Source organism: Oncorhynchus kisutch, unplaced genomic scaffold (genome assembly GCF_002021735.2).
Source record: "Oncorhynchus kisutch isolate 150728-3 unplaced genomic scaffold, Okis_V2 scaffold3589, whole genome shotgun sequence".
NCBI classification, from domain to species: domain Eukaryota; kingdom Metazoa; phylum Chordata; class Actinopteri; order Salmoniformes; family Salmonidae; genus Oncorhynchus; species Oncorhynchus kisutch.
The window spans coordinates 3,672-17,147 of record NW_022265534.1 but is presented as its reverse complement, the minus strand read 5'-3'; the positions used below and the strand labels follow the sequence as shown (position 1 = coordinate 17,147).

Genomic DNA, 13,476 nt, shown 5'->3' with positions numbered 1-13,476 from the left:
CTCACTTTCTCTTTTAATAATTTCTCTCATTCTAGTGTGTTGTTTTGTTCAACAGGTATGATATTATTATGCTGTTACTGAATTCAGTTCATAATATTAATGTTATGAAAAGTCTGTTCAGTGGTTTCATTCCAAATTACACAGGAAGCAGGAGCTCATTGTAATTTAGAAAACAACAAATGTTCTGATATTCTGAAAGACGACTTACAATTTATGCATAAAACATATACAAATTGTAAAATAACCTCAATATATATTATATAGCTATATGAACAACATGTTATAATGTGACTTGACTACACCCAGTTAGCTATATGAACAACATGTTATAATGTGACTTGACTACACCCAGTTAGCTATATGAACAACATGTTATAATGTGACTTGACTACACCCAGTTAGCTATATGAACAACATGTTATAATGTGACTTGACTACACCCAGTTAGCTATATGAACAACATGTTATAATGTGACTTGACTACACCCAGTTAGCTATATGAACAACATGTTATAATGTGACTTGACTACACCCAGTTAGCTATATGAACAACATGTTATAATGTGACTTGACTACACCCAGTTAGCTATATGAACAACATGTTATAATGTGACTTGACTACACCCAGTTAGCTATATGAACAACATGTTATAATGTGACTTGACTACACCCAGTTAGCTATATGAACAACATGTTATAATGTGACTTGACTACACCCAGTTAGCTATATGAACAACATGTTATAATGTGACTTGACTACACCCAGTTAGCTATATGAACAACATGTTATAATGTGACTTGACTACACCCAGTTAGCTATATGAACAACATGTTATAATGTGACTTGACTACACCCAGTTAGCTATATGAACAACATGTTATAATGTGACTTGACTACACCCAGTTAGCTATATGAACAACATGTTATAATGTGACTTGACTACACCCAGTTAGCTATATGAACAACATGTTATAATGTGACTTGACTACACCCAGTTAGCTATATGAACAACATGTTATAATGTGACTTGACTACACCCAGTTAGCTATATGAACAACATGTTATAATGTGACTTGACTACACCCAGTTAGCTATATGAACAACATGTTATAATGTGACTTGACTACACCCAGTTAGCTATATGAACAACATGTTATAATGTGACTTGACTACACCCAGTTAGCTATATGAACAACATGTTATAATGTGACTTGACTACACCCAGTTAGCTATATGAACAACATGTTATAATGTGACTTGACTACACCCAGTTAGCTATATGAACAACATGTTATAATGTGACTTGACTACACCCAGTTAGCTATATGAACAACATGTTATAATGTGACTTGACTACACCCAGTTAGCTATATGAACAACATGTTATAATGTGACTTGCCTACACCCAGTTAGCTATATGAACAACATGTTATAATGTGACTTGACTACACCCAGTTAGCGCCATTTTGTATGATTGAACTGTCACGTAGCTGTCCCAGGTGAAATGGACTGTTAGATCTGAGTGTTTTACTGTCATTCACTATACTAAAATAACACCAGACATTGAATTTCTCTACACACTTTACAATAATCACTGGGAAGATTCTTACCTTGTAGCCTGAATTCACAACCAGAACATATCAAGTCATTGAGATATTTTCCGTTGCGCTGAGGGAGCACCTTCCTGATGACAAGTGTCTCTGTATCTATGTTCTAGGTTCAGTTGATCTTTGGATGTAATAACATCTGGTCAAAGTCTGGTGACACAACACCATAGTATATCATAACCATAACAGCAGTTGGCCAGTAAAGGCCATGGAATACTATAAAACAGGGTTCGTCAACTAGGTTTTGCTTCGGGACAATTGTTTTCTGAGTTAAAGTCGGTGGGTCAGAACATAATTAACATATAATATTTGCACAGTGAATAGGTCTACACTACAAATTTAACGACATGTTTAATATATTTGATTAGTACACAATACATTCATTTCTTTCATTGACAAAATATAATTTTGATCAGATTTAGTTTATAAAATCACCAATATCTCTATTAAATTATAATGTTTTGTTTATTTCTCTGTGTGTTGATTGGTGGGTAAAAACAGGTCTATCAAATCTAATCAAATCTAATTTATTTACATAGCCCTTCGTACATCAGCTGATATCTCAAAGTGCTGTACAGAAACCCAGCCTAAAACCCCAAACAGCAAGCAATGCAGGTGTAGAAGCACGGTGGCTAGGAAAAACTCACTAGAAAGGCCAAAACCTAGGAAGAAACCTAGAGAGGAACCAGGCTATGTGGGGTGGCCAGTCTTCTTCTGGCTTTGTCGGGTGGAGATTATAACAGAACATGGCCAAGATGTTCAAATGTTCATAAATGACCAGCATGGTCCAATAATAATAAGGCAGAACAGTTGAAACTGGAGCAGCAGCACGGCCAGGTGGACTGGGGACAGCAAGGAGTCATCATGTCAGGTAGTCCTGAGGCATGGTCCTAGGGCTCAGGTCCTCCGAGAGAGAGAAAGAAAGAGAGAAAGAGAGAATTAGAGAGAGCAAACTTAAATTCACACAGGACACCGGATAGGACAGGAGAAATACTCCAGATATAACAAACTGACCCCCCGACACATAAACTACTGCAGCATAAATACTGGAGGCTGAGACAGGAGGGGTCAGGAGACACTGTGTCTATGTAGCCTACTGTAGTCTACACTACTTTATTAATGGGTAAACAGGTCTATGTAGCCTACTGTAGTCTACACTACTTTATTAATGGGTAAAACAGGTCTATGTAGCCTACTGTAGTCTACACTACTTTATTAATGGGTAAAACAGGTCTATGTATCCTACTGTAGTCTACACTACTTTATTAATGGGTAAAACAGGTCTATGTAGCCTACTGAAGTCTACACTACTTTATTAATGGGTAAAACAGGTCTATGTAGCCTACTGTAGTCTACACTACTTTATTAATGGGGTAAACAGGTCTATGTAGCCTACTGTAGTCTACACTACTGTATTAACAACCCTAGCTCACGAATTGTCTGAGAACTCTGGGGTCGATAATTCTCTAACAAATTGGTTTGACAGTGTGTTTGGGAAATGGAAAAATGTCATTATCACTGTGTTGTGGGCAACCTTCACCTGTATGAGTGTTTTGGTTCTGTGTGGGGTTTGTTTGGTACCTTGTGTGACAGTTTTGCTTATCAAGACTCTGGAGAGGTCGGTAGGGCAACAGATGGTGATGAGGTATGGACCGATTTCGAGCGCTGGTCTGTGTGATGACGAGTTCGAGCTTCAAGGGCCAGCAGAGGATTCCGTTTCTTTCAGCTATGAGGAGCCAGTGTTGGATGAGACTGTTATTTTTGAGGGATGAGACCGTATTGTTATGAAGCTTGAAATACAAATCCTAACGGAAGTGTTACAATTGGATTTAGACCGATAACAGTCATGAATGAATATCTGATGTACATACATTATAATCCCTTGTATTCATTTTGATTATTTGTTATGTTTCCTTGTAGGATATTAGTTTCAGGATGTATCATCTAGTCATTTAAGGGTGGATTGATAAGGAAATGTGTTTTAATAAATGATTAGAATGTTACAGTCCTGAAACCATGTGACTGTATGAAACCATAGGTCTGATACCATGTGATTATATGAAACCATAGGTCTGATACCATGTGACTGTATGAAACCATAGGTCTGATACCATGTGATTATATGAAACCATAGGTCTGATACCATGTGACTGTATGAAACCATAGGTCTGATACCATGTGATGGTATGAAACCATAGGTCTGATACCATGTGACTGTATGAAACCATAGGTCTGATACCATGTGATTATATGAAACCATAGGTCTGATACCATGTGACTGTATGAAACCATAGGTCTGATACCATGTGATTATATGAAACCATAGGTCTGATACCATGTGATTGTATGAAACCATAGGTCTGATACCATGTGATTATATGAAACCATAGGTCTGATACCATAGGTCTGATACCATGTGATTGTATGAAACCATAGGTCTGATACCATAGGACTGATACCATGTGATTATATGAAACCATAGGTCTGATACCATGTGACTGTATGAAACCATAGGTCTGATACCATGTGATTGTATGAAACCATAGGTCTGATACCATGTGACTGTATGAAACCATAGGTCTGATACCATGTGATTATATGAAACCATAGGTCTGATACCATGTGATTGTATGAAACCATAGGTCTGATACCATGTGATTATATGAAACCATAGGTCTGATACCATGTGATTATATGAAACCATAGGTCTGATACCATGTGATTGTATGAAACCATAGGTCTGATACCATGTGATTATATGAAACCATAGGTCTGATACCATGTGATTGTATGAAACCATAGGTCTGATACCATGTGATTATATGAAACCATAGGTCTGATACCATAGGACTGATACCATGTGATTATATGAAACCATAGGTCTGATACCATGTGATTGTATGAAACCATAGGTCTGATACCATGTGATTGTATGAAACCATAGGTCTGATACCATGTGACTGTATGAAACCATAGGTCTGATACCATGTGATTATATCAAATCAAATCAAATCAAATGTATTTATATAGCCCTTCGTACATCAGCTGATATCTCAAAGTGCTGTACAGAAACCCAGCCTAAAACCCCAAACAGCAAGCAATGCAGGTGGAGAAGCACGGTGGCTAGGAAAAACTCCCTAGAAAGGCCAATACCTAGGAAGAAACCTAGAGAGGAACCAGGCTATGTGGGGTGGCCAGTCCTCTTCTGGCTGTGCCGGGTGGAGATTATAACAGAACATGGTCAAGATGTTCAATGTTCATAAATGACCAGCATGGTCGAATAATAATAAGGCAGAACAGTTGAAACTAGAGCAGCAGCACAGTCAGGTGGAAGTTGAAACTGGAGCAGCAGCATGGCCAGGTAGACTGGGGACAGCAAGGAGTCATCATGTCAGGTAGTCCTGGGGCATGGTCCTAGGGCTCAGGTCAGTTGAAACTGGAACAGCAGCATGGCCAGGTGGACTGGGGACAGCAAGGAGTCATCATGTCAGGTAGTCCTGGGGCATGGTCCTAGGGCTCAGGTCCTCCGAGAGAGAGAAAGAAAGAGAGAAGGAGAGAATTAGAGAACGCACACTTAGATTCACACAGGACACCGAATAGGACAGGAGAAGTACTCCAGATATAACAAACTGACCCCAGCCCCCCGACACATAAACTACTGCAGCATAAATACTGGAGGCTGAGACAGGAGGGGTCAGGAGACACTGTGGCCCCATCCGAGGACACCCCCGGACAGGGCCAAACAGGAAGGATATAACCCCACCCACTTTGCCAAAGCACACCCCCCGACACCACTAGAGGGATATCTTCAACCACCAACTTACCATCCTGAGACAAGGCTGAGTATAGCCCACAAAGATCTCCGCCACGGCACAACCCAAGGGGGGGGGGGTGCCAACCCAGACAGGATGACCACAACAGTGAATCAACCCACTCAGGTGACGCACCCCCTCCAGGGACGGCATGAGAGAGCCCCAGCAAGCCAGTGACTCAGCCCCTGTAATAGGGTTAGAGGCAGAGAATCCCAGTGGAAAGAGGGGAACCGGCCAGGCAGAGACAGCAAGGGCGGTTCGTTGCTCCAGAGCCTTTCCGTTCACCTTCCCACTCCTGGGCCAGACTACACTCAATCATATGACCCACTGAAGAGATGAGTCTTCAGTAAAGACTTAAAGGTTGAGACCGAGTTTGCGTCTCTGACATGGGTAGGCAGACCATTCCATAAAAATGGAGCTCTATAGGAGAAAGCCCTGCCTCCAGCTGTTTGCTTAGAAATTCTAGGGACAATTAGGAGGCCTGCGTCTTGTGACCGTAGCGTACGTATAGGTATGTACGGCAGGACCAAATCAGAGAGATAGGTAGGAGCAAGCCCATGTAATGCTTTGTAGGTTAGCAGTAAAACCTTGAAATCAGCCCTTGCTTTGACAGGAAGCCAGTGTAGAGAGGCTAGCACTGGAGTAATATGATCAAATTTTTTGGTTCTAGTCAGGATTCTAGCAGCCGTGTTTAGCACTAACTGAAGTTTATTTAGTGCTTTATCCGGGTAGCCCGGATAAAAAATAAATTTGATTTGATTTGATTTGATTATATGAAACCATAGGTCTGATACCATGTGATGGTATGAAACCATAGGTCTGATACCATGTGATTGTATGAAACCATAGGTCTGATACCATGTGATTGTATGAAACCATAGGTCTGATACCATGTGATTGTATGAAACCATAGGTCTGATACCATAGGTCTGATACCATGTGACTGTATGAAACCATAGGTCTGATACCATGTGATGGTATGAAACCATAGGTCTGATACCATGTGATTATATGAAACCATAGGTCTGATACCATGTGATGGTATGAAACCATAGGTCTGATACCATGTGATTGTATGAAACCATAGGTCTGATACCATGTGATTGTATGAAACCATAGGTCTGATACCATGTGATTATATGAAACCATAGGTCTGATACCATGTGATTATATGAAACCATAGGTCTGATACCATAGGTCTGATACCATGTGATGGTATGAAACCATAGGTCTGATACCATGTGATTGTATGAAACCATAGGTCTGATACCATGTGATGGTATGAAACCATAGGTCTGATACCATGTGATTATATGAAACCATAGGTCTGATACCATGTGATTGTATGAAACCATAGGTCTGATACCATGTGATGGTATGAAACCATAGGTCTGATACCATAGGTCTGATACCATGTGACTGTATGAAATTAATTTGAATCATTAGATTATTATAACACATGTGTGTAAGTGTTAGACTCATTCGATGATTATATTATAAAACTGTGGTTTTAGTCAGAATCAATGTTTGGGAACAATGTGTCTAGTGTTTTGATAACAGACTATCTGTCTGAGCCAGATCCGGGGAGACCTTGCCTGGGACACTGAGAACTTCCCAGTCCCAGGTCTCTCCCTATCTTATTGTTGTGTGAGGGTCTCTCCCTATCTTGAGGGTCTCTCCCTATCTTATTGTTGTGTGAGGGACTCTCCCTATCTTATTGTTGTGTGAGGGTCTCTCCCTATCTTATTGTTGTGTGAGGGTCTCTCCCTATCTTATTGTTGTGTGAGGGTCTCTCCCTATCTTATTGTTGTGTGAGGGACTCTCCCTATCTTATTGTTGTGTGAGGGTCTCTCCCTATCTTATTGTTGTGTGAGGGACTCTCCTATCTTATTGTTGTGTGAGGGACTCTCCCTATCTTATTGTTGTGTGAGGGACTCTCCCTATCTTATTGTTGTGTGAGGTCTCTCCCTATCTTATTGTTGTGTGAGGGTCTCTCCCTATCTTATTGTTGTGTGAGGGTCTCTCCCTATCTTATTGTTGTGTGAGGGACTCTCCCTATCTTATTGTTGTGTGAGGGTCTCTCCCTATCTTATTGTTGTGTGAGGGACTCTCCCTATCTTATTGTTGTGTGAGGGTCTCTCCCTATCTTATTGTTGTGTGAGGGTCTCTCCCTATCTTATTGTTGTGTGAGGGTCTCTCCCTATCTTATTGTTGTGTGAGGGACTCTCCCTATCTTATTGTTGTGTGAGGGTCTCTCCCTATCTTATTGTTGTGTGAGGGACTCTCCCTATCTTATTGTTGTGTGAGGGACTCTCCCTATCTTATTGTTGTGTGAGGGACTCTCCCTATCTTATTGTTGTGTGAGGGACTCTCCCCTATCTTATTGTTGTGTGAGGGTCTCTCCCTATCTTATTGTTGTGTGAGGGTCTCTCCCTATCTTATTGTTGTGTGAGGGTCTCTCCCTATCTTATTGTTGTGTGAGGGACTCTCCCTATCTTATTGTTGTGTGAGGGTCTCTCCCTATCTTATTGTTGTGTGAGGGTCTCTCCCTATCTTATTGTTGTGTGAGGGACTCTCCCTATCTTATTGTTGTGTGAGGGACTCTCCCTATCTTATGTTGTGTGAGGGTCTCTCCCTATCTTATTGTTGTGTGAGGGTCTCTCCCTATCTTATTGTTGTGTGAGGGTCTCTCCCTATCTTATTGTTGTGTGAGGGTCTCTCCCTATCTTATTGTTGTGTGAGGGTCTCTCCCTATCTTATTGTTGTGTGAGGGTCTCTCCCTATCTTATTGTTGTGTGAGGGTCTCTCCCTATCTTATTGTTGTGTGAGGGTCTCTCCCTATCTTATTGTTGTGTGAGGGTCTCTCCCTATCTTATTGTTGTGTGAGGGTCTCTCCCTATCTTATTGTTGTGTGAGGGTCTCTCCCTATCTTATTGTTGTGTGAGGGTCTCTCCTATCTTATTGTTGTGTGAGGGTCTCTCCCTATCTTATTGTTGTGTGAGGGTCTCTCCCTATCTTATTGTTGTGTGAGGGTCTCTCCCTATCTTATTGTTGTGTGAGGGTCTCTCCCTATCTTATTGTTGTGTGAGGGTCTCTCCTATCTTATTGTTGTGTGAGGTCTCTCCTATCTTATTGTTGTGTGAGGGTCTCTCCCTATCTTATTGTTGTGTGAGGGTCTCTCCCTATCTTATTGTTGTGTGAGGGTCTCTCCCTATCTTATTGTTGTGTGAGGGTCTCTCCCTATCTTATTGTTGTGTGAGGGTCTTTCCCTATCTTATTGTTGTGTGAGGGTCTCTCCCTATCTTATTGTTGTGTGAGGGTCTCTCCTATCTTATTGTTGTGTGAGGGTCTCTCCCTATCTTATTGTTGTGTGAGGGTCTCTCCCTATCTTATTGTTGTGTGAGGGTCTCTCCCTATCTTAACTCTCCGTCCCTGTGACTCTGCCTTTTCTTTCTAATCTGCTTTTTACTCTTCAGTCCTTCATTCTAGGGAGTAATATAATCTCTCTCTCTCTCTCTCTCTCTCTCTCTCTCTCTCTCTCATGGATTTAGCCTCAGATATGAAAGACAGGGAACGGTAACACTTTACAATAAGGGTATATTAGTTAATGCATTAGTTAACCTGAATAAATAAATAATTCATTGAATATCTACTAAGTATTTATTAATTGTATGCATAATTACTAAACCATAAAAATGCATTAATAAATTATTTTAAAAAGCTGATAATTCATGTTAATAGTTATATAACTGGAATTTCCTGCATCTAAACCATTCAGAAACAAATGGTCTGTTAGGAAGAGAGTTAACCATTGTTAACAGTATGATAAGGTTTTATCATGTATCAATTATTTTTAGTGATGCAGGTTCATGTTATTGAGAGATTGTCTTTATTCTAGTTTATAATATCTTACCATTGACTAACTGATGTGCCATGACAACTAGTTAAGCAATAGGAAATGAAGAAAAACGATTCAGTCATTTATCTTTAATTTCAAAAGCAGGATTAGCAACATCACACAGTTTCATCACAAGTTTAGGTAATGGTGAGCTGCAGTGAGTGACAGATCTTGGTTTGAGTATTGAAGTGTAGACTGTTGACCTCTGGAGGTGAGAGGTGAAGTAGACTGTTGACCCCTGGAGGTGAGAGTTGAAGTGGCTGGGTCATTTCCTAGCCTACATTCTTCTGGAACAGAGAGATGTAAACTTCCACTCACAGGGCACGTCGAACCAGAGCTTCTCACTTGCAGCGTTCATCTGCAGACAGTCCTCTCCTTCTCCAGCGTTATTGGGCTCACCAATGTTCCAGTTAGTGTAGTCAAATCTGGACCCATCTGACCACATCCATAAGCCCTCCTTGACTGCATCAAAACCTCCAATCCAGGTATCAGGTAAGTGGCCATTGGTATTCTTTGTTAGTGCTTGCATGAACTGGTACTCTAAAGGTTATTCACGGATGCTAGGTTTCCACCAAGTGCCAAACAGTTTTGCTCAGAATCTGACCATGACTGCGGAATGCTGACAAACCTGAAACAGCGTGATCCATATGGGTGCCAGTCTGAGGGACATGACATTTCCTTTGTCCCCTGCTGTACTGCTGCTACCTGAGCCCCGACAGGAGGAGTCTGTTCCACCTCAGTCTTCAGTAAGGGTTCTAAACCAAGCAGCTGGGTCAGGTTTGCGTCGCCCAGTGCAATGACAGCACTCAGAAGCAGAAGGACGGCCACTTCTCCATGGTAATCTTTTCCTGTCAGAGAAGGAATCACAGGTGGTCTGTAGTTCTGTTCAGCTTGAGAAAGAGGAACACTTTTATACATGCAGCTCACCAAGCCACAAGGACGAAGCACAAAAAACGTGTTGACACTGATTCCAATGTACCAAAAAACATGTTGACACTGATTCTATATCATGTTGGCAAATGTATGCTAATCCTTTTGGCAAATATACACTGAGTGTACAAAACATTAAGGTCACCTGCTCTTTCCATGACCTAGACTGACCAGGTGAATCCACTTTAATCAGTGTAGATAAAGGGGAGGAGACAGGTTAAAAAATATGTTGGAGCCTTGAGACAACTGAGAGATGGATTGTGTGTGTGCCATTCAGAGGGTGAAGACAATTTAAGTGTCTTTAAACGGGGTATGATAGTAGGTGCCAGATGCACCTGTTCATGTCAAGAATTGCAACGCTGCTGGGTTTTCACGCTCAACAGTTTCCAGTGTGTACAAAACAATAACAACACCTTCCTAATATTGAGTTGCAGCTCCCCCCACCGAATACGAAGAATCAACATGATTGTCTAGGCAATAACAAAATTGCTCAAACATACAAGTATTTCACACCATTTTAAAGATAAACTTCTTGTTAATCCAACCAGTATCCAATTTCAGATAGGCTTTACAGCAAAAGCACGACAACCGATTATGTTCGGTCACCGTCAAGTCACAGAAAAACACAGCCATTTTTCCAGCCAAAGAGAGGGGTCACAAAATTCAGAATAGAGAGAATTAATCACTAACCTTTGATGATCTTCATCAGATGACACTCATAGGACTTCATGTTACACAATACATGTATGTTTTTGTTTGATAAAGTTCATATTTACATAAAAGAATCTCAGTATACATTGGCACGCTATGTTCAATAGTTCCAAAAACATCCGGTGATTTTTGCAGAGAGCCACATCACTTACAGAAATACTCATAATAAACGTTGATCAAAGATACAAGTTGTCACGTTCTGTCCATCGTTCGTATGTGTTTTCCTTGTTTTAGTGTTGGTCAGGACGTGAGCTGGGTGGGCATTCTATGTTGTGTGTCTGGTTTGTCTATTTCTATGTTTGGCCTGCTATGGTTCTCAATCAGAGGCAGGTGTTAGTCATTGTCTCTGATTGGGAACCATATTTAGGTAGCCTGTTTTGTGTTGGGTTTTGTGGGTGATTGTTCCGGTCTCTGTGTTTGCACCAGATAGGACTGTGCAAACAGTTTTTAAGGTTTTCACTTTTCTTGTCTTTATTAAAAACATGAATAACCACCACGCTGCATTTTGGTCCGCCTCTCCTTCAGATGAAGAAAACCGTTACACAAGTGTTATGCATGGAATTTTAGATCCAATTCTCCTTAATGCAACCGCTGTGTCAGATTTCAAAAAAGCTTTACGGAAAACGCAAACCATGCAATAATCTGAGTACGGTGCTTAGAGACCAAAGAAGCCAAAAAGATATCCGCCATATTGTGCAGTCAACAGAAGTCAGAAATAACATTATAAATATTCACTTACCTTCATCAGAATGCACTCCCTGTCACGCCCTGGCCATAGAGGCTTTTATTCTCTATTTTGGTTAGGCCAAGGTGTGACTAGGGTGGCATTCTATGTTCTGTTTTCTATGTTTTTGTATTTCTTTGTTTTTGGTAGGGTATGGTTCTCAATCAGGGACAGCTGTCTATCGTTGTCTCTGATTGGGAACCATACTTAGGTAGCTCTTGCCCACGGGTTTTGTGGGTAGTTAATTTCTGTTTAGTGTTTTTCACCTTTCAGGACTGTCCCTTTTGTTATTTTTGTATTTAGTGTTCAGTGACAATAAACAAATATGACGTACAACGCTGCATCTTGGTCCTTCTTCCACAGAAAGCCGTTACAACTCCCAGGAATACCAGTTCCACAATAAATGTTTGTTTTGTTCGATAATGTCCATCATTTAAGTCCAAATAGCTTCTTGTGTTAGTGCATTTGGTAAACAAATCCAAACTCACCGAAGCGCATTCACCAGTTGCAGACAAAGTCCAAAAGTTACGTTACAGTCCATAGAAACATGTCAAACGAAGTGTAGAATCAATCTTTAGGATGTTTTATCATAAATCTTCAATAATGTTCCAACCGGAGAATTCCTTTGTCTGTAGCATTGCAATGGAAAGCAGGTCGCTCTCACGTGAATGAGCAGGGCAAAAAAAGAAGCAATGGAACGCAGCTACAACTCTATGTGAAATGCACGTGACCAGCTCGTGGCTCTCTGGCCAGACACCTGACTCATTCTCCTCTCATTCGGCCCCACCTCACAGTAGAAGCATCAAACAAGGTTCTAAAGACTGTTGATATCTAGTGGAAGCCTTAGGACGTGCAACATGATCAATATCCCACTGTATCAATAGGGAATGATTTGAAAAACGACCAACCTCCGATTTCCTCCCACTTCCTGGTTGGATTGTTTTCTCTACCAAATGATTTCTGTTATACTCACAGACATACTCACAGACATCATTCAAACAGTTTTAGAAAGTTCCGAGCATATATTAGCAACTGGGACTGAGTAGCAGGCAGTTTACTCTGGGCACCTTATTCATCCAAGCTACTCAATACTGCCCCCAGCAAAACAATTCCTGACATTTAATCCTAGTAAAATTCTCTGTCTTAGGTCAGTTAGGATCACCACTTTTTTTAAAGAATGTGAAATGTCAGAATGATAGTAGAGAGAATGATTTATTTCAGCTTTTGTTTCTTTAATCAGAAATTTTTTTTAAGTGTAATTTCTATTTAACTAGGCAAGTCAGTTAATGAACAAATGATTATTTACATTGACGGCCTACCCCGGTGGGGTATGTGCATCGCCCTATGGGACTCAGGGCCAGATGTGATGCAGCCTGGATTTGAACCAGCGACTGTAGTGGTGCCTCTTGCACTGAAATGCAGTGCCTTAGACCACTGCACAACTCAGGAGCCCTGTGTGTGTGTGTGTGTGTGTGGTGTGTGTGTGTGTGTGGTGTGTGTGTGTGTGTGTGTGTGTGTGTGTGTGTGTGTGTGTGTGTGTGTGTGTGTGTGTGTGTGTGTGTGTGTGTGTGTGTGTGTGTGTGTGTGTGTGTGTGTGTCTGCACCACTTAAGGGAAGGTGAGCAGTGTGGTTAGGTTTAGGATTAAAATCAAATTGTATTACTTTGTGCCTGTGCCAGTTAGTGACCACTATGCTGAACTGCCTCCAGGGCAAGATTCATGACAATAAATGCCAACCTGCCTCACAGTCATCCCCCTCCTTATCTTTACAAGGCTGCAGAACATGCAAGCTAG

At 41.0% G+C, this 13,476-nt stretch overlaps 1 protein-coding gene and 1 pseudogene across 1 annotated transcript in view; both read right to left on the bottom strand.

Moving 5' to 3' along the window:
• LOC116371721 (NACHT, LRR and PYD domains-containing protein 12-like) overlaps positions 1–1,741 on the bottom strand; it is a 53,024-nt gene extending 51,283 nt beyond the window's left edge. The window contains exon 1 of the mRNA XM_031820702.1: positions 1,612–1,741. The gene's annotated coding sequence lies outside the window, so the exon portion shown is untranslated. The remainder of the gene's footprint in view (positions 1–1,611) is intronic.
• Positions 1,742–9,392: 7,651 nt separating this feature from the next.
• Positions 9,393–10,236, bottom strand: LOC116371729 (ladderlectin-like; annotated as a pseudogene).
• Between the last annotated feature and the right edge of the window lie 3,240 nt (positions 10,237–13,476).